This window comes from Acinonyx jubatus, chromosome D1 (genome assembly GCF_027475565.1).
Source record: "Acinonyx jubatus isolate Ajub_Pintada_27869175 chromosome D1, VMU_Ajub_asm_v1.0, whole genome shotgun sequence".
Classification (NCBI taxonomy): Eukaryota; Metazoa; Chordata; class Mammalia; order Carnivora; family Felidae; genus Acinonyx; species Acinonyx jubatus.
In genome coordinates this window covers 110,414,287-110,440,328 of record NC_069390.1, presented here as the reverse complement: position 1 = coordinate 110,440,328, position 26,042 = coordinate 110,414,287, and the positions used below count along the sequence as shown (strand labels likewise).

Here is a 26,042-nt window from a genome sequence, read left to right as displayed (position 1 = left end):
TATCTTTTTCTGGTTTTGGTATGAGGGTAATGCTGGCTACATAGAATGAATTTGGAAGTTTTCCTTCCTTTTCTGTTTTTTCGATTAGTTTGAGAAGAATAGGTATTAACTCTTCTTTCATTGTTTGATAGAATTCACCTGTGAAGCCATCTGGCCCTGGGCATTGGTTTTGGGGAGTAATTTGGTGTTCAAATTTTCTGTTTCTCCTGTTTCAGTTTTGGTAGTTTATATATTTGTAGGAATTTTTCCATTTCTTCTAGGGTTCTAGTTTGTTGGCATACAGTTTTTTATAATAATGTCTTACAATCATTTGTATTTCTGTGGTGTTTTTATTTCTCCTCTTTCATTTCTAACATTTGATCTCTCTCTCTCTCTCTCTCTCTCATAATGAGTCTGGATAGAGGTTTATTAATTTTGTTGATCTCTTCAAAGAACACGCTCCTGGTTTCGCTGATCTATTTATTTATTTTTTAGTTACTATATAATTTATTTCTGCTCTAATCATTATCATTTTCTTTCTTCTGTTGGTTTTGGTTTTGTTTGTTCTTTTTTTTAGCCCTTTTAGGTATAAAGTTAGTTTATTGAGATTTTTTTCTTGCTTTTTGAGGTAGACTGGTATTGCTAGAAACTCCCCTCTTAGAAACACTTTGCTGTATTCCAAAAGATTTTGGACTGTTGTGTTTTCATTTTTATTCCTGTCCCTGTTATTTTTTATTACTTCTTTGATTTCTCTGTTGATTCATTCATTGTTGCTTTTTTTAAACTTTTTTTTAAAGTATAGTTATTTTGAAGGTGAGAGAGCACATGAGCATAAGCACAGGAGAAGGACAGACAGAGAGAGAGAGGGAGAGAGAGAATCCTGAGCAGACTCCACACTCAGTTCAGAGTCTGACGCAGGGCTCAGTCTCATGAACTGTGAGAACTTGACCTGAGCTAAAATCAGCAGTTGATGATGCTTAACTGGCTGAGCCACCCAGGAGCCTTTCCAGTCATTATTTAATAGCATGTTATTTAATTTTCATAAGTGTGTGCTCTTTCTAGATTTTTTTTCTTGTGGTTGACTTCTAGTTTCATAGTATTGTCAGAAAGGATGGATGGTATGACTTTTATCTTTATGAATTTGTTGAGACTTGTTTTGTGGCCTGATAAGTAATTGATTCTGGAGAATATTCCATGTTCCCTTGAAAAGAATGTGTATTCTGTTGTTTTAGGTTGGAATGTTCTGAATATATCTGCTGAATACATCTGATCTAGTGTGTCATTCAAAGCTATTGTTTCCTTGTTGATCCTCTGCTTGGATAATCTGTATTCATGTAAGTGGGGTGTTAAAATTCCCTGCTATTACTGTATTATTATCGATTAATTCCTTTATATTTGTTAGTGTTTTTTTTTTTTAATGTTTATTTTTGAGACAGAGAGAGACACAGCAAGAGCAGGGAAGGGGCAGAGAGAGAGGGAGACACAGAATGTGAAGCAGGCTCCAGGCTCTGAGCTGTCAGCACAGAGCCTGACGCGGGGCTTGAACTCACGAACTGTGAGATCATGACCTGAGCCTAAGTCGGACGCTTAACCGACTGAGCCACCCAGGCGCCCCTATATTTGTTAGTGTTTTATGTCTTGAATGCTCTCATGTTGTGCATAAATATGTACAATAGTTATATCATCTTGTTGGATTGTTCAACACAGTATCCTCCATTGTCTTTTGTCACAGTCCTTGTTTTAAAGTCTGTTTTGTCTAGTGTAAGTATTGCTGCTGTGGCTTTCTTTTGATACCCATTTGCATTACAGATGTTTCCCTGTTCCCACATTTTCAATCTGCAGGTGTCTTTAGATCTGAAATGAGTCCTCGTAGGTAGCATATAGATGGGTCTTGTTCTCGTATCTGTTTTGTCACCTGTGTTTTGTGATTGGAGCATTTAGTCCCTTTACAGTGAAAATAGTTGTTGATAGATACATATTTATTGGTATTTAGTTGTTTTTGTAGTTTTTCTTTGATCCTTCTCTTGCTCTCATTCAGTTTCTTAGATGGTATACTTGGATTTCTTTTTCTTTATTGTTTTTCTGTGTATTACTGGGTTTTGAGTTGTGGTTACCATTAGGTTTGTATATAACATCTTCTATATGTAGCAGTATATATTAGGTTGATGGTCACTTAAGTTTGAACCCATTCTTTACTCCTTTCCATCCCACTTTAGGGATATGGTGTCATATTTTATGTTCTCTTATTTTGTGAATCCCTTCCCTGATTTTTGTGGATATACTTATTTTTACTGCTTTTATGTTTCTTACCTTTGTAGTCTTCTTTTTAAAAAAATCTTTTAATGTTTGTTTGTTTGTTTGTTTGTTTATTTATTTATTTATTTTTGAGAGACAGAGTGCAAGCAGGGCCTAGGGGCAGAGATAGGGAGACACAGAATCCGAAGCAAGCTCCAGGCTCTGAGCTGTCAGCACAGAGCCTCATGCGGGGCTTGAACTCACAGACCATGAGATCATGACCTGAGCTGAAGTCAGATGCCCAACCGACTGAGCCACCCAGGTGCCCCATATCCCAGCTCTTGATTTCAGAGCCTGGAGACTGCTTCGGATTCTGTGTCTCCCTCTCTCTCTGTCCCTCTCCTGCGCATGCTCTGTCTCTCTCTGTCTCAAAAATAAATAAAAACATTAAAAAAAAAAAAGAGTTGGAGCCCTTACTGACTGAGCCACCGAGGTGCCCCTCTAATGCATTTTTAATTGTATTTATTGTGTTCTTCATCTCTAGTTATTTTTTTATTTCTTAGTTAAGGGTCTCACTATTTCTTGCACTCTCTTCTCCTGTCCAGTGAGTATCTTTATCATCATTGCTTTAAATTCTCTATCAGGCATATTATTTACATCTGTTTTTGTTTTGATCTTTTGTCGTGGTTTCGGCATGTTCTTTCATTTGGGACATATTCCTCTGTCTCCTCACTTTGTCTAACTCTGTGTGTCTGTGCGTGTTAGGAAAGTCAGGTACTTCTCTTGTTCTTAGAAGTAATATCCTTATCAAGAAGAGGTCCTGTGGTGTCCTGCAGTGCAGGGTACCCTGGTCCCCAGAACCTGCGAGTGTCTCCAAGTGTGTTCTCTTTGCCCTGCTGTGCCCTGGCTGCTTTGTCCTTCACTTGTCTGCAGTGTTAGGTCCCCAGCCAAGGTGGGGTGTCCATCGTTACCAAGGTATCCCTGGGGGCACTGCAGGGTCCCCCCTCCACACTGCGCATCGGTCAGGATGTGTGATGTTGTCCGGGTGTGCACGGGTGCCCTAGGATCATTGCCTCTACAGTGCTGGGACTCTGGCAGGGGTGACTGGAAAGGGCAGATGCACTGAGGTGCAGGCTGGGGGGAGCTTGCGCGAGCTAGGTAGGTGGTGCGTGTCGGGGCTCTGCTGGTTCCCACAGGTGTCCATGTGTTTATGCTGGGGCCGGAGGAGGGCAATGGTGGCTGCCAGCTGCTTGGTTCCTGTGATCCCTGCCTGTAGGGACAAGTCCTGAGGAGAGTAAACAACTCGCCCTCCTGTGTGCCCCAGGTATTTTTCCAGCTGCTGCTTCTGCACTACTTCTGAGGGCTCTTTGTCGTTCTTTGTGCGGGAGAGGACTCAGCTTCCTGTGGTCCTCCGGGCTCTCCCAGAAGTAAGCCTGCTCATTTTTTAAAAAAAATTCCAGTCTTTAAATCCTTCTGGTTGTAAGAACTCATGAAATGCGTCCCCTCTTGCTTTCAAAATCGAATGTTATGGAGCTTTGTCCTTGCCGTGTAGATGTTAGGAAAGTATGGTACCCGTGGAACCTAGAGAGAGTTATTTCACTTGGTGGGCATGTTGGTGGCATAATGTAAAGATTCATGTTGACATGTTACAAGTCACACTCAGTAGACTGGGGACATAGAAGCCAGACTGCAGTGGGTGAGACAATACATCAGAGGTGAGGGTACAGAGACAACACATGAAGACAAGATGTTTCAAGAAGTGTGACATTGATGGGGGCGGGGGGGCTGCATGGCTCAACCGGAAGAGCGTGAGACTCCAGATCTCAGAGTTGTGTGTATGAGCCCCGTGTTGGGTATAAAGATTACTTGAAAATAAAATCTTTTTTTTTTTTTGAAGTGTAACATTGACAAGGACTAGAGACCCACAGCCATAATTGGAAATGATTCTGAACAAAGAAAAATGAGAGGAACATACTTTACATCCGGTTCTGTTACACCCTGACCTTCAGGAATAACCCTCATTTTATAGTTCTTGAATAATGCAGTAGTTTCTTATTCTAGCTTCCCAGTCTGTCCCTGGGGAAATCATGTATCTGTTGACCCAGTATGGAGAACCTATTACATTTTGAACCCCAGACTTGTCCTGTGATCCAGCAGTGAAGAAGGCAGTCCCCGGCCCAAAAGGCTGGGACAGTGACACAAGTAAGCAGGAAAACCGGCGATGTGGAGATGTGTACCCGTGCTGAGAGCCCTGACAAGTGGCTGCTAGGCTTGGCGACCCAGAGTGACTTCCTATGACTCGAGAGAAGCCAGGCGAAGTCTGAGCAGCTAGGGGACCTGAAGCAGGGAGAGGGTGACCACGGGGAGGAAGGTTAGGGTTCACACAGCAGTAACAGCCTGCAAAACGGCTTCAAGGGGCAGGGGGTTCGATGGACTCCCAGCCTGTTAGTGTGACTGGAGCATGGGCTGGAGGTGAGGGCTGGGGAGAGCCGGGGTCCTGGACGCAAGCTCTGCTTGTGTGCCTCTTTCTGTGTTGGGACACTGAGGGACCTGATTGAGGCTGGTCTAGAGTTGCCGTGTTGGGGACACTGAGGGGGTGACTGGTGTTGAGTGTCTGTTGGGGACACTGAGGGACATGACTGAGGCTGGTCTAGAGTTGCCGTGTTGGGGACACTGAGGGACATGACTGAGGCTGGTCTGGCGTGTCTGTGTTGGGGACACTGAGGGGGTGACTGGTGTTGAGTGTCTGTTGGGGACACTGAGGGACATGACCGAGGCTGGTCTGGACAGAAAACCCTTTAAACAAATGTTAAGGTAACAGCGGATCCACCTTTTTTCATAAGATTTTTCAAAGCAGCTTTGTAAATGTTTGAACCACTATGCCAGTGCTAAGGAGGTAGAAAGACTTAGTGGGACAAAGTGGTGAGAAGTGTTGAAGTCAGACCTTAGCTTAAACACTCGTTTCCGGCTGGCTCAGCATTTAGACAGTGGAGAAATAGTGGCCAGACATACACTCTTACTCTTTCAATAAAACGTTGTAGGTTTTCATCATTGTTGTTCATTTGACTCTTGTTGAGCAATGTGTGTTACCAAAAATATACCCTACACCTAGGAAGTAGGTAGGTTTTTGTATTTCTTCTGGTGAAAGCAAAACACAGAAAGCATATATCTTATGGACGTCACATGCTAATAAGATTTCAGCTAATATGTGATATATTCTTTCTTGTGTAATTATTTCCTAAAAGATACAGTATTTCAAACAAACTACATAATAATTGACTAAAATATTTCTAACTAATAGGCATCCCTATTTCTAGCATGGTATTTTTTTTTTTTTACATTTATATGTTTCCATTTTTGCCAGATCTTTAACATATAAAAAGGATTTTAGTGACAGATTTTTCTGCCTGGAAAAATAAGAGAAATAAAAATGAAACCACCAGTCGATTCCCAGCTTCAGTCCATGTAATATAAAAATTATTACCTGACGTAACAACACAGCAGTGGGTTTTCGTCTCTTAGAGTAAATGCGTGAAAAGAACGTAAACTCTGCACACCTGAAAATCTTTTTGAGTTGTTTCCTTCCCTATGAAAACCAGAATGTACCTGGTACCGGTTATCCCATATAAAGCTGATTGTGAAACTCATTAGAATTCAAAGAACATTCCAGAGGAGATGAATAAAAGCTTTGGTTATTTTGCATAAGTAATGGTAAGCTCCTGAAATAAATGTGGAAAAGTTTTTATATGTAGCAGTTAAAGTCTGTGTTCTTGTTCTCTTGTGGAAAGACACATTTATATGCTAATGAATTCTACTTCAACAGGATTCTGTATTTTCAAAACATCTCCTGGTATCACTAAGGGGCAAGTTGTTCCCGCACCCACCAGTATTCTTTCCCAAACGATAAATTAGAGCACTTGTCATGAATTGAAATGAAAGCCTCTTATGTTTTATAAAGAATTAGTGATAATATCCTAGGTTGGTATTTACTATTTACAAGACTGTCCTGTGTTTCCTGTGCGCACACACATACACACACACACATGTGCACATATATATTTGCATAATATGTACATACTTCATGTTCTTCACAGTAACCCTGTGCTGCAGGTACTATTATTACTTACTTGGTACAGGTGAAGAAACTGATGCAGAGAGGTTAAGAACTCACTAATCGTATACACTCACAAGTCCTGTAGGTAGGGCACTCGATCAAATACAGAACACCCAGGTAAATTCGAATTTCACATAAGTAACAATATTGTTTATAGAAATATGTTCCAGATATTCAGTTGGATATAATTAGATTTGAAATGTTAACTGTCTGTCTGAAAGTCAGGTTTAGCTGCGTATCCTGTATTTTGATTCGCTAAGTCTGGAAACCCTAAGTGGAACAGAGATTTCTAGTTTGGCCGCAGAAGTTGTGCTCTTTTCCATGAACTTGAATCAGTACTTGGTGTATCAGATAAGAAGGTTGAGGGGGCACCCCGGTGGCTCAGTTGGTCAAGTGTCCGACTTCGGCTCAGGTCATGATCTCACTGTTCCTGAGTTGGAGCCCCGCGTTGGGCTCCACACAGAGAGTGCGGAGCCTGCTTGAGTTTGCCTCTCTTCCCTCCCCCCACTCGTGCTTTCTGTCTCTCTCAAAAATAAATAAATAAATCTTTAAAAAAAAAAAGCTTGATAGACAAAATGAGGGGCTAAGGTACTGGAAATCAAATACTGGGCGAGGACAGCTTGAGGACCCAAAACACAGCACAGCATTTCTTCCTTGTTTGCAAGTCTGTCATTGGAGTCGTTGTCGCGGGTGCTACCTGTGCTGGAAAGTCCTTCCTGGGCACCAGGCACGGTGCTTCCTGCCCTGTGTACGGTAATTCATGTTTTAATTTCTTTTAATATTTATTTTAGAGAGAGAGAGACAGAGCGTGAGCAGGGGAGGGGCAGAGAGAGGGTGACAGAGAATCAAAGCAGGCTCCAGGCTCTGAGCCGTCAGCACAGAGCCCTACGCGGGGCTCGAACCCACAAACCGTGAGGTCATGACCTGAGCCGGAGTCAGACGCTCAACCGACTGAGCCACCCAGGCGCCCCTACATTAATTCATTAATTGCAGATATTCTTTCTGTTTAATAGGAGGGTTCAGAGAAGTTAGTGTGGTCTTCGAGTGTCACACAGCTAGGAAGTGGTTTGAATTCCAAGCAGGTGCCCTTGTGCTGAACCTGAGATCGCCTTTCCTACCTGGTAATGTTACCAGCCAGCGGTTGTCTGATTTTAGCTTCCATCACCGTCTCCCACACGAGGACTCGTTAAAACCCAGATCCCTGAGCCCTGTCTCCGGAGTTCCTGCCTCAGGTGTTGTGGTGTGGCACTCGGCGAATTAGAAGAGTCTCCAGCTGCTGGTCTGGAGAGGGGTTGTGAGAGCTGTCTCCCGTCTGCAGTTCTGTCCCCCCTTGGGCTGCAGTCCTAGGACACCCTGGGTTGGGGGGCTTCTAAACACCAGAGATTTATGTCTCACAGTTCTGGAGTCTGGGGAGTCTAAGCTCAACATGGCGGCAGGTTGAGTGTCTGCATAGACCTGGTTCCTGGTTCAGAGATGGCTCTTGTCTCATTGCGTCCTCCTGTGACTGAAGGTGAGAGAGCTCTCTGCTCTCTTTAAAGGAACGCCAGCCCCGTTCATTAGGGCTGTGCCCTTCTGACCCGGTTGCCTCGCAGAGGCCCCACCTCCTAATACCATCCCATGAGGGGTTAGGTTTCCACGTAGCAGTTTGGAGGGACATAGTCCTCACAGGGGTTTTCCTACCAACGATCCAAACATCAGTGAAATGAAGGTTAGAAAATAGAACCTTAACAAGAAAATTAATAGTATCTGTGAGAAGAAGACACAGAACAGCAAAGTGAACATTTAAGTAGCCACATGTGGTAACTACGTGGCATTTTCTGAAAATGTTTAAGCACGATGACGCAGAATAACCACAACACCTGATTGATGGGTGCTGAGGGACCTCGTTCAGGGACTGCGATGAAATGAGTTTATTACCATTTCAGATGTTACACATGTAAGCTGGCTCTCCGTCCAGAAAATCATGCGGAAGGACTTAAGGACTGTTTTCTATTACCCGTGACTTTTTGGGGATGAAGTTTTTATCTTCAGCGTGGAATTAGATGTGTACAAAATCCATCCGGTGTTAATAATTGCTGCCCTTGAGTATGAAGCTAACCTTCCCCTCAGGAAGCTGGGGATTGTGTTAAAAACAAAAAACACAAAAATACTACCTTTGACCCAGCGAGCCCCCCTTTCAGGAGTCGATACAAGGAAATTATTACGTGGTGACAGGCTTATAAAGATACTAATCACAGCTCTGCGTCCAATAGAGGTAATTGGGGACTAGCTGTATCAAGCTGTCAGGGTACCTGTCAGGCTGATCTTTTCACTTCCCTGAGCCCGGGTCCTTTTCACCCCAGGGCCTTGCTGGTTGGCTCCTTCACACCTTTGCTGTGTCACCTGATGGGTTCTCGTGTTTCGTATGCTTTTTGGAGTTAGTTACGTGTATATGCTGCTGCCTGATTCGTATGTGTTCATCTCCAGTACGTAATGTCCTGCCTGCTGGACTCAACACCATGTCTAGCACTTCGTAAGCACTGGGTATTTACTAAATGAGTTGATGCATAAATCCCTTCTAAGATTTCTGCCTTAGAGATTTATTTTTTGGAATTCTGTATACTGTTGATTGAGCCTTTGCAGTGAAAAGTGCCACAGATTGTCTGTGTTAGGTGACTCTGTGCCATTGGTATTTTATAGGAATTGTGGTATTAAGTTCTGTTTTTTGTTGAATGATGGTAGTATCTCTCTGCTTTAAAGAAGAGAATATTGCTTAATTAGTCGGTAGGTTGACCTGGAACCTCTATTTGCCAGTTAAATTTTCATCAACCTCACTAATCAAAGAGAATGCAAAAAGTTGTCTTCCAGGCATAAACCTTTTGAAAAATTCAAATGAAAAGAGGAGATGAGCAATACATTCTATGCACCATTGGATCAATGCCTTAGGTATACGAACGGTTTCAGGGACTAGAATTTATCTCCCCATATTCTTGATGTTGTTAACTAATTGAAAAATTAACAATTAGCCCTGAATAGGGACACAGATATGTTCTGGCAACAAACACACATAAAAAAACCATGTTCGCGTAAAAATACTCGAGAATACATTAACTTAAGATACTTTTCACTAAAATCATCAAATATTCTGCAGTAACAGTGATGAGCCCGGTTTGTTCTGGGCTCTGCGGTAACTTTATATCTGGACATATTGTTCTCCACTTGTCCTTAGAATGCTGGGCTCTTTATGACAGTCCCTCCCCTGTTTGTTGATACAACTTACAAACTTTCAAGCTTGTGTATCCTCTGTTGTGTTGAAGCTGAAGTCTTGCTCGTGGTAAGTCCTTTGATGTAATTTTAACACTAGCTTGAAGATTGGGAGAGAATTTTAGGGGGTTGGGGTTTATTTCTATGTTTGCAGTATCTGAGTGCAAACCCATGCTCCCGATTGTATTTTACTTTGTTAGTTGTGTCGCTAGGGTTCAGTCAGAGAAACAGAACAACAGGAGATATGTAGGGAGAGATTTATTGCAAGGCGTTGGCTCGTGCGATTCTTGGGGCCAGTAGGTGTGTCTCAAATCCATGGTGTGGGAAGACATGCTGTCCCTGGACACAAGTTCAAACTGCCGTCCATGGGCAGAATTTCTTCTTCAGGGAGCCCCAGATAAGCCATACAAAATATTTCACAGAAACACCTAGCTGACTGATTGAATTCCTGGGGAGCACAAGTTGAGAAATGAACCGTCGCATTAGTGTGCTCGTCTGAACTACAACAATTGTGTCTTGCATACTATTAAATAGAAAAAAAAATATTCAACTATAGAAGTGAGGTAATTGGGAAAGAAACTCTTCAAATTCCCTTTCAGCTCCACATTATGAAAAGTGAGATATTTCCCAATGGTAAGACCAAGATTTCATTCCCACGTTAAAGGGGTGCTGGATAGAAGAAAGATGGTGATCTGGAAATAGGATGTTAGGTAAGGCTTTCAAGGACTATGGGAATGAAGCATTATTTTCATGATAGTTCTGTTTTTTGCATAACAGTTCATGAATCTTGACTGGTAAAATATCAAAACCTTGAAAAATAGGAAAACACAGAATGTGTGTGAAGTGGGTATTTTTAACATACCCTTACAAAAAATGTCTGCTGCGCTCCAAATATTTCAAAATTACCAAATATTCAGTAGTCCGTGAATTTGTAGATATCTTCATGAGTGTAAATTTGAATACTTGGGAAAATTGCAGAAGAAGTGGGGAGTGTGAGGGAGAGAGGGGTAGGAAGAGAAGAAGAGGGAAACTTCTTGGAGAAAAATGGCGAGTTGCTGTATTCTTTCTTTCTGCATAGACAGACTTACTCTTTTTTTTTCTTTTTCTTTTTTAAGATTTCGGAGATGTTTAGTTTATGTAAAGCAGAAGTCAGTGTGTCAGATAACACAGATGCTGTCCACACAAAACGGGGGTTGAAAGATGTCCCTGGAGAATTCTGCAAAATGGGTAGTTGCTCTTCTGAGACGTTGTGCTCTTCTTCCCCATCCCCTGTTTTGCTCTAACTTGGCATCCGGTATAGTAGAAAGTGGATTCATACATTAATGTATTGACTGGTACTTTGTGACTTCTTTATTCTGCCTTTCTTGTCAGTACTTTATGGGCATGTTTTATGTGTTAACAGTTAAATCTTCTTTAGTCCCAATAATGAAAATATTTTTAGAAGACCGTTAGATGTTGTTGAAAACGTGATGATAAGAATACACAGGCATGGTAGTCTGTTATATACTTCCAGTCATAGAAATGAGGGAAAAATGGGAGATTGCTATCTGCTTCTACTTTTTTGACCTCATTTATCCCCTCAAAGTTTTGACCATCTACCACTCAGAGAAACTCTATGAAAGTCAGAAATAAGGGGATATATTGGGTGATGGGGATTTTTCAATACCATACAGGGGTGAAGACCACCTGAGAATTTTCTTTGGGTCATCCCACTGTTCATTATAACTAAAGGTGCCAGACATTGTAGGGAAGGTAGGTGCAAATGCATCCTTTTTTTATTTTTAGTAGAGATGCAAATAGTTGCAGTAGAGCAGATAATCCTGGTGACTCTGTTTTATGGCCCTGGATATTTTCTGGTCTTTTTCTAACCAGGCAATTTTACCTTAGAATTTATCTCTTCCTGCTTAATTCACTCCTTTCTCAATTAATTTTGGAAATGAAAGATAGTGTGTACAACCATATTTAGCAGCTGTGTACAAGCTGAGTATACTTATTCTGTGTCATTTTATATTTTGTGGGGAGATTTTTTAGTTATGAAAACCATTAAAATTAAATATCAGAATTAAATAAATATCAGACTTCAAATTCATGGATGGAAAGTTGTGAAGATTTTCACAACCAGTGGAGTATTTTTATATTTTTCTTATAGGGACACATACTACTTATAAATGAAATTAAATGTACTTAGAGTGTAATTTCATTCATTTATTTCTAATCAGTGGTCTTCCAGAAGAAATGTAAGTAATCTCTAGAGGACAATAGCCTCATTTAGAGCCTCTGCACACTTTGATACACTATGTCCAAGACTCAATTCCTGATTAAAACAGGACAAAATGAGCAAACCCTAAAATAGGGGGAAAAGACCATAGAATAAGAACCACAAGTGATCCAGATATTGTAGTTAGCAGAGAGAGACTTTATAAATAACTGTGATAAACATTTGTAAAGAAATAAGATTTTTACAACAGAGATCCATAAAAATAGAACCAGATGGAAATTCTAGAACTGAAAATAAGACAACTGAAATTTGAGATCAAAATTTTGGCTAAAAAGCAAGTAAGACATAACAGAATAGAAAATTCCTGAAATGGGAGATAAATCCATAGAAAATAACAGATTGGAAAATGAAGAGAGAAAAGGATAGAAAACACACAAAAGATTATGAGACATATGGTACACAGTAGAGGATCTAAAAAATATTCAGTGAGAGTTCCAGATGGAGAAGATACAGAAGACGCATCAGGGCACTATTTGAAGAGACAGTGACTGACGCTTTTTCACAACTTAGGAAGCAGATTGCATCACAGATTCAAGAAACTATGAACACCAAGAAGGATGAATACAGAGAACTACACTGTGCACATTATGGTCAAGCTGCTGGAATTCAGCCAAAGACTGAAAGAAAATCAATTTAAATCAAAAAATGGGAGGGGGCGTGTGACCATCAACAAAACAATAATGTTCTCGTGTGTTTCTCCAGAAATGATGGAAATTACATGGGGATGATATGTTCAGCTTCCTGACATAAAATAACTGCTGGTCTGGCTCTAGAGCTTCTGAAAATAAATTAAAATATAAAAAATTAAACAAGGACATTTAAGGAAAAACTGAGATAACTCCTTGAAAGTGGAAGAAATACTGAGGGCAGCTTATGAGGCAGGTGGATATCCCAAAATCTGAGGGAATAAAGATTTTAGTAAAAATATATACACGTGTGAATTTAAATGTCTGTCAGCCATAAAAACAAAAATACTGTTTGCTGATTTGAAATGTATGTGTGTAGAATGAAATCATACGCAAACAATGGCACAAGCATAAAGAGGTTAAAAGGCAGTTCAAGTATTAAAGGTAAAAAGGAAGATAGCACCCATCTCGATTGGGACGTGATGGATTCTAATTCTAGTATCTCTCATGAGTCATCAGTACGCGTTAAAATCTTTAGAGAGGATCCTGGGAAGATGGCGGCGTAGGAGGATGCTGGGCTCACCAGCGCGTCCTGCGGATCACTTAGATTCCACCCACACTTGCCTAAATAACCCAGAAAACCGCCAGAGGATTAGCAGAACGGAGTCTCGGAGCCAAGCGCAGATGTAAGGCCCACGGAAGAGGGTAGGAAGGGCGGCGAGGCGGTGCGCGCTCCACGGACTGGCGGGAGGGAGCCGGGGCGGAGGGGCGGCCCACAGGCCAAGCAGAGCCCCCGAGTCTGGCTGGCAAAAGCAGAGAGGCCGGACGGAGTGTTCCGACAGCGGGACTTGACATCTGGAAGGTTATAAGCTAACAGCTCTACTTGGAGAACAGGAGGTCTGGAGGACAACGGGAGGGAGAGTTGTTGAGCCCCGGACAACAGACCTCAGTTTGGCGGGGAACAAAGGTGCTCGCTAGCGCCATCTCCCTCACCCATCCCCCAGCCAAAATCCCAAAGGGAACCAGTTCCTGCCAGGGAACTTACTTGCACCTCCCAAACACCCAATGCTGTGCTTCTGTGGATCCATCCCTCCTGTGGGTCTGACTCCCTCCTGGTGCTGCAGGGCCCCTCCCGAAGCGGATCTCCGAAGAAAAAGTGAGCTGAGCCTGCCCCTCCCGCTCTCCTGCACCTTGCCCATCCACCCCAGCTAATACGCCAGATCCCCAGCACCACAGCCTGGCAGTGTGTGAGTAGCCCAGACGGGCCACGCCACCCCACGGTGAATCCCGCCCTTAGGAGAGGGGACGAGAAGGCACACACCGGTCTGACTGTGGCCCCAGCAGTGGGCTGGGGACAGACATCAGGTCTGACTGTGGCCCCGCCCACCAACGCAAGTTATTCAAGACAGCACAGGGGAAGTGCCCCGCAGTCCGCACCACTCCAGGGACTATCCAAAATGAGGAAACAGAAGAATTCCCCTCAGAAAAGCGTCCAGGAAATAACAACAGCTAACGAACCGATCAAAAATGATTTAAACAATATAACAGAAAGTGAATTTAGAATAATAGTCATAAAATTAATCGCTGGGCTTGAAAACAGTATGACAGCAGAGAATCTCTTGCTACAGAGATCAAGGGACTAAGGAACAGCCAGGGGGAGCTAACACATGCTATTAATGAGCTGCAAAATAAAATGGAGACAACTACGGCTCGGATTGAAGAGGCAGAGGAGAGAATAGGTGAACTAGAAGATAAAATTATGGAAAAAGAAGAAGCTGAGAAAAAGATAAAAAAATCCAGGAGTATGAGGGGAAAATTAGAGAACTAAGTGATGCACTAAAGAGAAATAATCTATGCATAATTGGTATTCCAGAGGAGGAAGAGAGAGGGAAAGGTGCTGAAGGTGTACTTGAAGAAATAATAGCTGAGAACTTCCCGGATCTGGGGAAGGAAAAAGGCATTGAAATCCAAGAGGCACAGAGAACTCCCTTCAGACGTAACTTGAATCGATCTTCTGCACAACATATTATAGTGAAACTGGCAAAATACAAGGATAAAGAGAAAATTCTGAAAGGAGCTAGGGATAAACATGCTCTAACATATAAAGGGAGACCTCTAAGACTCAAGACCCATCTCTCTACTGAAACTTGGCAGGCCAGAAAGGCATGGCAGGAGATCTTCAATGTGATGAACAGAAAAAATATGCAGCCGAGAATCCTTTATCCAGCAAGTCTGTCATTTAGAATAGAAGGAGAGAGAAAGGTCTTACCCTGCAAACAAAAACTGAAGGAATTCGTCACCACTAAACCAGCCCTACAAGAGATCCTAAGGGGGATCCTGTGAGACAAAGTACCAGAGACATCGCTACAAGCATGAAACCTATGGACATCACAATGACTCTAAACCCATATCTTTCTATAATAACACTGAATGTAAATGGACTAAATGCGCCAACCAAAAGACATAGGGTATCAGAATGGATAACAAAACAGGACCCATCTATTTGCTGTCTACAAGAGACTCATTTTAGACCTGAGGACACCTTCAGATTGAGAGTGAGGGGATGTAGAACTATTTATCATGCCACTAGAAGTCAAAAGAAAGCTGGAGTAGCCATACTTATATCAGACAAACTAGACTTTAAATCAAAGGCTGTAACAAGAGGTGAAGAAGGGCATTATATAATAATCACAGGGTCTATCCATCAGGAAGAGCTAACGATTATAAATGTCTATGCGCCGAATACAGGAGCCCCCAAATATATAAAACAATTAACTCACAAACATAAGCAACCTTATTGATAAGAATGTGGTAATTGCAGGGAACTATAACACTCCACTTACAGAAATGGATAGATCGTCTAGACACACGGTCAATAAAGAAACAAGGGCCCTGAATGATACATTGGATCAGATGGACTTGACAGATATATTTAGAACTCTGCATCCCAAAGCAATAGAATATACTTTCTTCTCGAGTGCACATGGAACATTCTCCAAGATAGATCACCTACTGGGTCACAAAACAGCCCTTCATAAGTATACAAGAATTGAGATCATACCATGCATACTTTCAGACCACAATGCTATGAAGCTTGAAATCAACCACAGGAAAAAGTCTGAAAAACCTCCAAAAGCATGGAGGTTAAAGAACACCCTAGTAAGAAAGGAATGGATCAACCAGGCAATTAGAGAAGAAATTTAAAAATATATGGAAACAAATGAAAATGAAAATACAACAATCCAAATGCTTTGGGATGCAGCAAAGGCAGTCCTGAGAGGAGAATACATTGCAATCCAGGCCTATCTCAAGAAACAAGAAAAATCCCAAATATAAAATCTAACAGCACACCTAAAGGAAATAGAAGCAGAACAGCAAAGACAGCCTAAACCCAGCAGAAAAAGAGAAATAATAAAGATCAGAGCAGAAATAGACCATATAGAATCTAAAAAAACTGGAGAGCGGATCAACGAAACCAAGAGTTGGTTTTTTGAAAAAATAAACAAAATTTATAAACCTCTAGCCAGGCTTCTCAAAACAAAAAGGGAGATGACCCAAATAGATAAAATCATGAATGAAAATGGAATTATTACAACCAATCCCTCAGAGATACAAGCAATTATCAGGGAATACTATGAAAAATTATATGCCCACAAGTTAACTGGACAACCTGGAAGAAATGGACAAATTCCTAAACACCCACACGCTTCCAAAACTCAATCAGGAGGAAATAGAAAGCTTGAACAGACCCATAACCAGTGAAGAAATTGAATCAGTCATCAAAAATCTCCCAACAAATAAGAGTCCAGGACCAGATGGCTTCCCAGGGGGTTCTACCAGACGTTTAAAGCAGAGGTAATATCTATCCTTCTCAAGCTATTCCAAAAAATAGAAAGGGAAGGAAAACTTCCAGACTCATTCTATGAAGCCAGTATTACTTTGATTCCTAAACCAGACAGAGACCCAGTAAAAAAAGAACTACAGGCCAATATCCCTGATGAACATGAATGCAAAAATTCTCAATAAGATACTAGCAAATTGAATTCAATAGCATATAAAAAGAATTATTCACCATGATCAAGTGGGATTCATTCCTGGGATGCAGGGCTGGTTCAACATTCGCAAATCAATGTGATACATCACATTAATAAAAGAAAAGATAAGAACCATATGATCCTGTCAATCGATGCAGAAAACACCTTTGACAAAATTCAACCTTTCTTAATAAAAACCCTTGAGAAAGTCGGGATAGAAGGAACATACTTAAAGATCATAAAAGCCATTTATGAAAAGCCCACAGTAACATCATCCTCAATGGGGAAAAACAGAGCTTTTTCCCTGAGATCAGGAACACGACAGGGATGTCCACTCTCACCCTGTTGTTTAACGTAGTGTTGGAAGTTCTAGCATCAGCAATCAGACAACAAAAGGAAATCAAAGGCATCAAAATTGGCAAAGATGAAGTTAAGCTTTCACTTTTTGCAGATGACATGATATTATACGTGGAAAATCTGATAGACTCCACCAGAAGTCTGCTAGAACTGATACGTGAATTTAGCAAAGTTGTAGGATACAAAATCAATGTACAGAAATCAGTTGCATTCTTATACACTAATAATGAAGCAACAGAAAGACAAGTAAAGAAACTGATCCCATTCACAATTGCACCAAGAAGCATGAAATACGTAGGAATAAATCTAAGCAAAGACGTAAAAGATCTGTATGCTGAAAACTATAGAGAGCTTATGAAGGAAATTGAAGAAGATATAAAGAAATGGAAAGACATTCCCTGCTCATGGATTGGAAGAATAAATATTGTCAAGATGTCAATACTACCCAAAGCAATCTACACATTCAATGCAATCCCAATCAAAATTGCACCAGCATTCATCTCGAAGCTAGAAAAAGCAATCCTAAAATTCATATGGAACCACAAAACGCCCCGAATAGCCAAAGTAATTTTGAAGAAGACGAAAGCAGGAGGCATCACAATCCCAGACTTTAGCCTCTACTACAAAGCTGTCATCATCAAGACAGCATGATACTGGCACAAAAACAGACACATAAGACCAATGGAATAGAATAGAAACCCCAGAACTAGACCCACAAACGTATGGCCAACTAATCTTTGGCAAAGCAGGAAAGAATATCCAATGGAAAAAAGACAGTCTCTTTAACAAATGGTGCTGGGAGAACTGGACAGCAACAGGCAGAAGAATGAACCTAGACCACTTTCTTACACCACTCACAAAAATAAACTCAAAATGGATAAAGGACCTGAATGTGAGACAGGAAACCATCCAAACCCTAGAGGAGAAAGCAGGAAAAGACCTCTCTGACCTCAGCCGTAGCAATCTCTTACTCAACACATCCCCAAAGGCAAGGGAATTAAAAGCAAAAATGAACTACTGGGACCTTATGAAGATAAAAAGCTTCTGCACAGCAAAGGAAACAACCAACAAAACTAAACAGCAACCAACGGAATGGGAAAAGATATTTGCAAATGACATATCAGACAAAGGGCTAGTATCCAAAATCTATAAAGAGCTCACCAAACTCCACACCCAAAAAACAAATAACCCAGTGAAGAAATGGGCAGAAAACATGAATAGACACTTCTCTAGAGAAGACATCCAGATGGCCAGCAGGCACATGAAAAGATGCTCAACGTCGCTCCACATTAGGGAAATACAAATCAAAACCACACTCAGATATCACCTCATGCCAGTTCGAGTGGCCAAAATGAACAAATCAGGAGACTAGATGCTGGAGAGGATGTGGAGAAACGGGAACCCTCTTGCACTGTTGGTGGGAATGCAAACTGGGGCAGCCGCTCTGGAAAACAGTGTGGAGCTTCCTCAAAAAATTAAAAATAGGCCTACCCTATGACCCAGCAGTAGCACTGCTAGGAATTTACCCAAGGGATACAGGAGTACTGATGCATAGGGGCCCTTGTACCCCAATGTTTATAGCAGCACTCTCGGCAATAGCCAAATTATGGAAAGAGCCTAAATGTCCATCAACTGATGAATGGATAAAGAAATTGTGGTTTATATACACAATGGAGTACTACGTGGCAATGAGAAAGAATGAAATATGGCCCTTTGTATCAACATGGATGGAACTGGAGAGTGTGATGCTAAGTGAAATAAGCCATACAGAGAAAGACAGATACCATATGTTTTCACTCTTATGTGGATTCTGAGAAACTTAACAGAAACCCATGGGGGAGGGGAAGGAAAAAAAAAGGTTAGAGTGGAAGAGAATGAAAGCATAAGAGACTCTTAAAAACTGAGAACAAACTGAGGGTTGATGGGTGGGAGGGAGGGGAGGGTGGGTGATGGGTATTGAGGAGGGCACCTTTTGGGATGAGCACTGGGTGTTGTATGGAAACCAATTTGACAATAAACTTCATATATTGAAAAAATTGTTAAAAAAACTCTTTAGAGAAACTACTTAAAAGTGGAAGATACAGTAAAAATATTTAAAAATCTAAAGGAGGGGAGTGTGGAAAAAAGTAATAACGATAGTACTTATGGTGTTGTAATTGTATTTCTTGATCACGTAAAAGAAATCAAGGAAGGACAAAAAAAAATGAGAGTAGCGAGGAGAAATGGGAAATTAATAACAAAGTGGGAGATGTGAATCCAAACAAAGTGGTGATGATACTAAGTGTGAATTAACTAAATATTCCTCCTAAAACATCAATATTGGCAGCCAGATTTTAAAAATTACAGTCCCAACTCTGTGCTGCTTATAAGAAGCACATCTTAAGTACACTGACACAGGAAAGTTGAAAGTGAAATAATCAACGTATATTTTCACTTACAACCTCCTCTTTGCTTCCTCATCTTGCCCCTGAAAAACAGGAAGAGAAGAGAAGTGGGAAATAAATATAGAATAAAATTATTTTGAACACATTTTGATCAATAAATAGGAAAATATAAATCAAATAAACATCAGAAGAAACAAAAATCTAAAATATACTGTAATCTGTTAGATTATTTTACTGAAATACACAAAGAACTCTCCATGCTGAGATGCCTTCACTGGTGAATTTCAAACTCTTAACGAGTCTTTATCACTGATAATACACAAACTCTTTCAGATGAAATACATATCTACTCACTTTATAAAACACAATACCAACCAAAACTTTACACGAGCATCACAAGAAATGAAATTCCATACCCTTCTATCTCATGGAAATTGACACAGAAATCCTAAGTGGAAAATTAGCAGATCAAATACCAATTGTTCCACTTACCTGTTGCTTTAGAAGAAGGACAACAACAACCCCTAAGGCAATAGTTTATTATTATCTCCCACAGATCTGTGTGTTGGATAGATGCATGTGGCGGGTGTTTTCTTGGGGTCTTGCCTACAAGTGTAGTCAGATGGGGGCTCTGACGAGGGCCGTGTGAAGGCTTCTCCACTCTCCTGTCTAATGTCTGTGCTGGGGGTGCTGACACAATGGGTATTGGTGGCGCCTGTGGCCTCTCCACATTGTTAACCTGGGCTTCCTCAGGGTCTGGCCTTACAAGGTCTACGTGAGTTCTTCATGTCAGTAGGCTTCCCCGAGAGAGAGTGACTCCTGGAGGGGCTTCAAGTCAGAATTCACACCCTGGCTCTGCTATTGCAGTGGTCAACACAGGTCAAGTTGCAGAGCTAGCCCAAAAGCAAGGAAATGGGACTACATAAGAGAATAGATATGTGTTCATTTGTTGGGGACATATTGATCATGTTTACAGGGGATATTATATAACAAGCCATGATGTTTGCTCCAGGGATGGAATATTTTGTGTTACTTTTTCACATTTGAAATTCAGTCAGTGTCGTTCATCATAACAGAAAAAAGAGGAAAAATATATGATCTTCTGAAGATTAAAGTTAAAAAGGATTTATAAACATCTGTACTCATAATTTTAAAAACTCAGAAAAAGCAATATATGGATTTGATAAGTATTGAAAGCTTTCTTCCTGAGATTTGGGTGGGACAAGGAAGTGCTCTGTCACCAGAGTCATTTAAGAGTGCACAGGAGATGGTAACCAATTTAGTAAACTGAGAACTATAGAGATTGACATAAAATAAACCATTAAACCTAAATGGTATGTTTGTGCATGGAAGAAGTTGAAAAGTATCACAAACCGTTAAATGAGTTGTATTGAGCTGAGTGTATATTCATATGGAAAAAAATTACTTCTGCCTCACCTTTACAGTAAAAGCGAAAATTAATTTCAGGTGAGATTATGGACCTAAATGTAAAGGTTAGAGTAATAAATATTCTGGAAGATTATGCAAAAAAATCTTCATGACCTTAGATTAGGCCGTGACTTCTTTTTTTAAAAAAAAATTTTTTTTAACGTTTATGTATTTTTGAGACAGAGAGAGACAGAGCATGAATGGGGGAGGGTCAGAGAGAGAGTGAGACACAGAATCTAAAACAGGCTCCAGGCTCTGAGCGGTCAGCACAGAGCCCCACGCGAGGCTCAAACTCACGGACCGCGAGATCATGACCTGAGCTGAAATTGGAGGCTTAACCGACTGAGCCACCTAGGCGCCCCTAGGCCATGACTTTTTAACCAGCCATGAAAGGGAGGAGCCATAGAAAAAGTGGTTTACAAATTGGAATCTATTAAAATTAAGACTCTCTCTTCTTGTAACGATATCGTTAAGAGAGAAAAAAACTTAATTCAGAGGATGGGAGACTCCGTGGGCAATACATATATATGGTAAAGAACTTGTTTCTCCAGTATGTTTATTTGTGCACATATACTGCCGTAAATCAAAGGTGGTAAATATAATAGAAAATCTGGAACATTTCGTAAAAGATTACGTGCAGGAGGCCAACAAATGTGAAAATATCCTATTATCAGGGAAATACTAAAACAACGATGTGGTAACATCACTCACTCACCAGAATGAATAAGATATTTAAAAGGACCAAAACCTTGTGTTGGAGCACATGTGGACATTTCCGTGCATTGATGGTAAAATTGTGAACTGTGGCAGCATGCTGGAAGACTCTTTGCGAGTGTCATCAGCTCGATTTACATATGTGCGGAAGTAGCAATCCCATATGTAGGTATTGACTCAGCAGTGATATGTGCACCAAAATGCATGTAGCCGAAGGTTCATACATCTTTTTTGTTTTGTTTTTAATGTTTTCGTTTATTTTTGAGAGACAGAGCAGGTGGGGAGGGGCAGAGAGAAGGAGACACAGAAACCAAAGCAGGCTCCAGGCTCTGAGCTGTCAGCACAGAGCCTGACGTGGGGCTTGAAGTCACGAACTATGACATGATCATGACCTGAACCGCGGTGAGATGCTTAACTGACTGAGCCACCCAGGCGACCCTCAAAAATGCACATTTAGAAAGAAAGGAAGAGTGTGAGCCTGATTGTATTTGATCTCTATTTAGCACTGTCCTAGGCTTCCCTTCATCTGCAGGTGAAGACCACCATTAACAACAAAGTACACAGGATCTGGGTGGGGCCTTTCTCACTGGCCCCATTTCACACCCTCTGTCTCTAACCATGCTGGTGGTTTTCTCTCCTGGGATTTTTTACACTGTGTTCATCTGGTTGGGTTGACCTTTTCTGCTGCCTGCGTGCTGACCACACCTCCAGTCACCTAGTTGACTTTTACTCATATGTCCGAACTCCACTCAAAAGGCATTTCTTTGGGGAAGCATTTTCTTTTTCTTTTCTTTTCTCTCTCTTTTTTTTTTTTTTTTTTTACTTTAACCCAGATTAAGTCAGTCTTTCTTTCTATAATCTTTCTGAACACCTTGAACTTTATTTCACAGGATTTAACAAATCATAGTTACGTACCTAACTGCAGAGCTTGTTGGTTTAGTCTTGAGTGCTAGAACATAAGGTCCATGAGTTCAGACTCTTTGTTTTCTATACTGTTCTGCTTCCTCTATACCTAATGTCTTGCCTGTGTAGATATTCCATTCATATTTATTTAAATTTATTTAAATTAATGAAAATGATTAGACTAATGAAAACATTTGGAGCCAAGTAACCCTAAATTCAGGCCCCAGTTCTACCCATTTGTACCTTTTTACCTTATTCATATTGTGTATTTTCTTTGTTAACCTTATTTTTCATTATCTCTAGAATGGGAGCAGTGACCTCTTTCCTCAGGTGGGTTTTGTGAGTGTTGAACTTTCTATAGGTAGAGTTCCTGGCACGTAGTAGGTGGTTGGTAAGCATTAGTGCTCATAAAAACAAGTTTTCATCCTTGATTATCTTAACCAACTGTCTTAAGCCCTTGTACTCACAGCGTGGTCAGCAATCCCAGGGGGCTTGTTAGAAATGTGGAATGTCCACCGAATCCAATCTCATTTTGAACAAGATCCCTGGGTGATTGTTCCGTGTTGTGACCAGCACTGCGTGACGTGTGGACGTGTCGAATCACCATATTGTACACCTGAAACTAATATTACCCTGTGTGCTAAGAGTTTAAATAAAAACTTAAAAAAAAATAAAATTTCAGATCCCCCGTATCTAGATTTCACTTGTTTCAGTTGTTTTCCCAGTTTTAGAAGATAGCTAAAGATGTTTTATTTGTCATCTGATCTAATTTGATGGTATGGAAAAGAGGCTAAGCATCATTTGATTATTAATGATTCTTACTTTGTCTTTGACCCACCATTCTTTATTAAAAATTGCCTGTGCTTGAAACTGATCTGTGTGTATCGGCTGAGTAACCTGTAGTCCTGTAGCTAGTCCTGGTTGAGGAACGTTAGCTTTCTAAGAAATATTTGTACTTGACTTTGCTTTGAAACAAGTGGAAGCCTTTCCCTGTGTTGTGCCTGTGAAGGTGATGTCGGGCAGCACAGATCGAGTAAACTCCACCAGCCAAGCCCCTTGTGGGACCAGTGCCCAAATCAATAGTGTAGGTAACACAATTACCGCTTAACAAATCGTATCCGAGTTTCCCTGAGATGAAATAACCCACATTTCATTGTTGTGATAGAAACAATACTGTGAAAGAATGAGACCCAAGTGTCGGAAGATTAAGGGAGATTGTCAGAGAAATTTAGTAGCGTGTAGGGATGGAACACATTTTTCTTATTATTCGACTAAATAGCGTATAGTAATTTGTTTCCATTGTTCATCTCCAAGGCATTGGGCTGCATCTTGTCTTGTTTAATATCCCCGTGGAGCTGAACCAAGAAGTAAAAAGTACCTTTGAAGCTAACGGGAGCTCTGTGCTCAGGTGAGCCTTACAGGATTGGTGCAGTAAAGCAAGAAGCAGGACTTTATTTATGTTGGTGTGGGTGTAATCGCAGGGGAAGCGACTCCTCCCAGGGACGGCTCTTAGAGCAGCCAGGGTGTTTGTAGTTTTAACTCTGCTTTAGTGGTTTGTGTGCTTTCTTTATTAGTCACTTGCTCCATGCTAGCAATGTGTTCTAGGAATGCAAGTGCCTCCCTTAATTGAAAGAGCTTTGGACAAATGGCCGGGAGTCTTGCCCTGGTCCCAGCCCTGGTCCTTCCCAGCAGAATGTCCTTGGAAAATCGCCTCACCTCTCCAGGCTTTAAGTAAACCAGATTAGGTAATCTCTGAAATCCTCTCCTGAGGAATTTTTGTGACTCAGGGTAGTAATTACGAAGGAGCCCTTTGAAAAGAAAGGTGTCAAGGGAAATGTTCTTCCTACAGTCCAAAGATGGCACTCATGGGTCCAGGAAGTACCCGTGTCATGTATACAGTTGTTTGCTTGCATGTGTTCATGGAGGGGGTCTGGCTGTCATCTGATCCTTGAATGTGTCTGTGACCCCACAATGCAGAAGGATCATGAGTTGAGACCACCTCTCTGAATGAAAGCTTAACATAAGCATATTTCTAAACTTTGAATAATGATTTAACTTCTGATAATACCACAAACGTGTGTGCTACACACTGCCCAGCATATACTACTCACATACACACACACCCGTACACACACGCGCACACTACATACACATACATAACACACACACACAAACTATATACACACATATACATACACACAGCACACACATCACACACTACATGTACCTACCCCTGAAATAATTTACCCATGTTTGGCTAATCCTATGAATTATTGCTTTTTATTTAGACCAGTTATAAACTAATTCAAATAGTGTTAAAAACAGCATTTCAGAGACAACTGAGAACTCAAGGGGAATGAGAGGAATATTTAAAATAGAATCAGCTTCTACAAGAGAAACCTGGGTAAGTTTTAAAGACTGGGGCTGCTCTTCTGGAAAAGAATAATTTTAAAGGTGTCATTTCATATAACGGAAGGATCTTGGCAACTGCTCGAGGTTTATTTCTTTCCCATTCTAACAAAATTGAATTCTCCTGAATGCCGTACATATATTCCCGAGGAAACAGGATTCGCCCCAGCAGAGGTGATTTTGTTTACCGCGTCATTTGCGAGAGGGTGCCTCGCTGCAAAGAAGCCCATGCACGTAATTTGCTGTTGGTGTTTCCCTGGACACCAGTGTCTGGGATGCGACTTGCTCCGTGCGTACGGCCCAGGCCGTAGTGATTTTGAAGGTGTTGGGCACATTTAAGGTAAAATATTTACAGGTAAAGTGACCCTGCCTTGTGTGACTTCCTGTCTCTCTAGGCTTGTTATTTTCATCTGTGTTTTGCCCGGGTGACAGGGAGGCAGTCTTTGCTTCCGGGGAGCCCTGCCTGGTGGGCGTGTGTTAAGAACGGCATCTCTCCAGCCACAGGGAGCAGATGGCAGGCTCAGTGCCCGCGCATAAAACCACCCTTCACTTCAGGGCGCCAGCTCGGACTTGTCGTCTTAACAAGGACCCTGAAATTCTTCCAGAAGATCTTAGTTTTCTTGTTAGTAGCAATCCAGTTCCATTCACAGATGTGCTTTAGGAGACAAAACACTGGTTTCCCCTCTCTGCTTCCTCCCCTCTTTGCTTCCCCCCGATGTAGGATCAGACCATCCCCTCCCCTGCAGCTCTCTGCGGATCTGGTTCATGGCTGCTGACGGTTGGGATTTTTGTCCTGGGTTCGTTACCGAGAGCCACTTTTGTGACTCCCAGAAAGCCATGGACCCGTCATTCTCACTGGGGGAAGGCAGGCTGCTAAGAGGTGTGGCCTCCAGGACCAAATGTTTTGGACCCAGGAAATGGACTCTTTTCCAGAACGCCTTGCGTTTCTGAGAGCTGAGAAGCAGTAAGAGCAGGAACAGAGCCCCGCCATTATCTCCCAATCCCCCCGAAGTAACTGTCTCCCACCCTCTGCCTCACGCTCACGGCCTGCTCGTGTTTGGGGGACAGAGAAGGCAACTGGGTTCTTTTCTTCGCTGGTCCAATTCAGAATTCAGGCTTTGCTGACCATTTTTCTTTGGCTGATCACGCAAGTTGCTGGCACGTCTCCCGGCCTGGATGGTGGTCTGTGGACACACATGGTTGCGTGCTCGTGTGGTCAGAAGGAGCATAATATTGGGGCCTCACCAGACGGCTGAGGCGCCTGGGGGGAGAGCCGAGCACCACCCCACGGAAACGTGGGGTTCGGGGTGCCCTGCGGTGGCTTCGGGTTGGTCACGT

At 41.6% G+C, this 26,042-nt stretch overlaps 1 long non-coding RNA gene across 1 annotated transcript in view; it reads left to right on the top strand.

Moving 5' to 3' along the window:
* Positions 1–2,763: 2,763 nt before the first annotated feature.
* LOC113596945 (uncharacterized) overlaps positions 2,764–26,042 on the top strand; it is a 580,975-nt gene continuing 557,696 nt past the window's right edge. The window contains exon 1 of the long non-coding RNA XR_008290727.1: positions 2,764–3,641. This is a non-coding gene — a long non-coding RNA (uncharacterized LOC113596945). The remainder of the gene's footprint in view (positions 3,642–26,042) is intronic.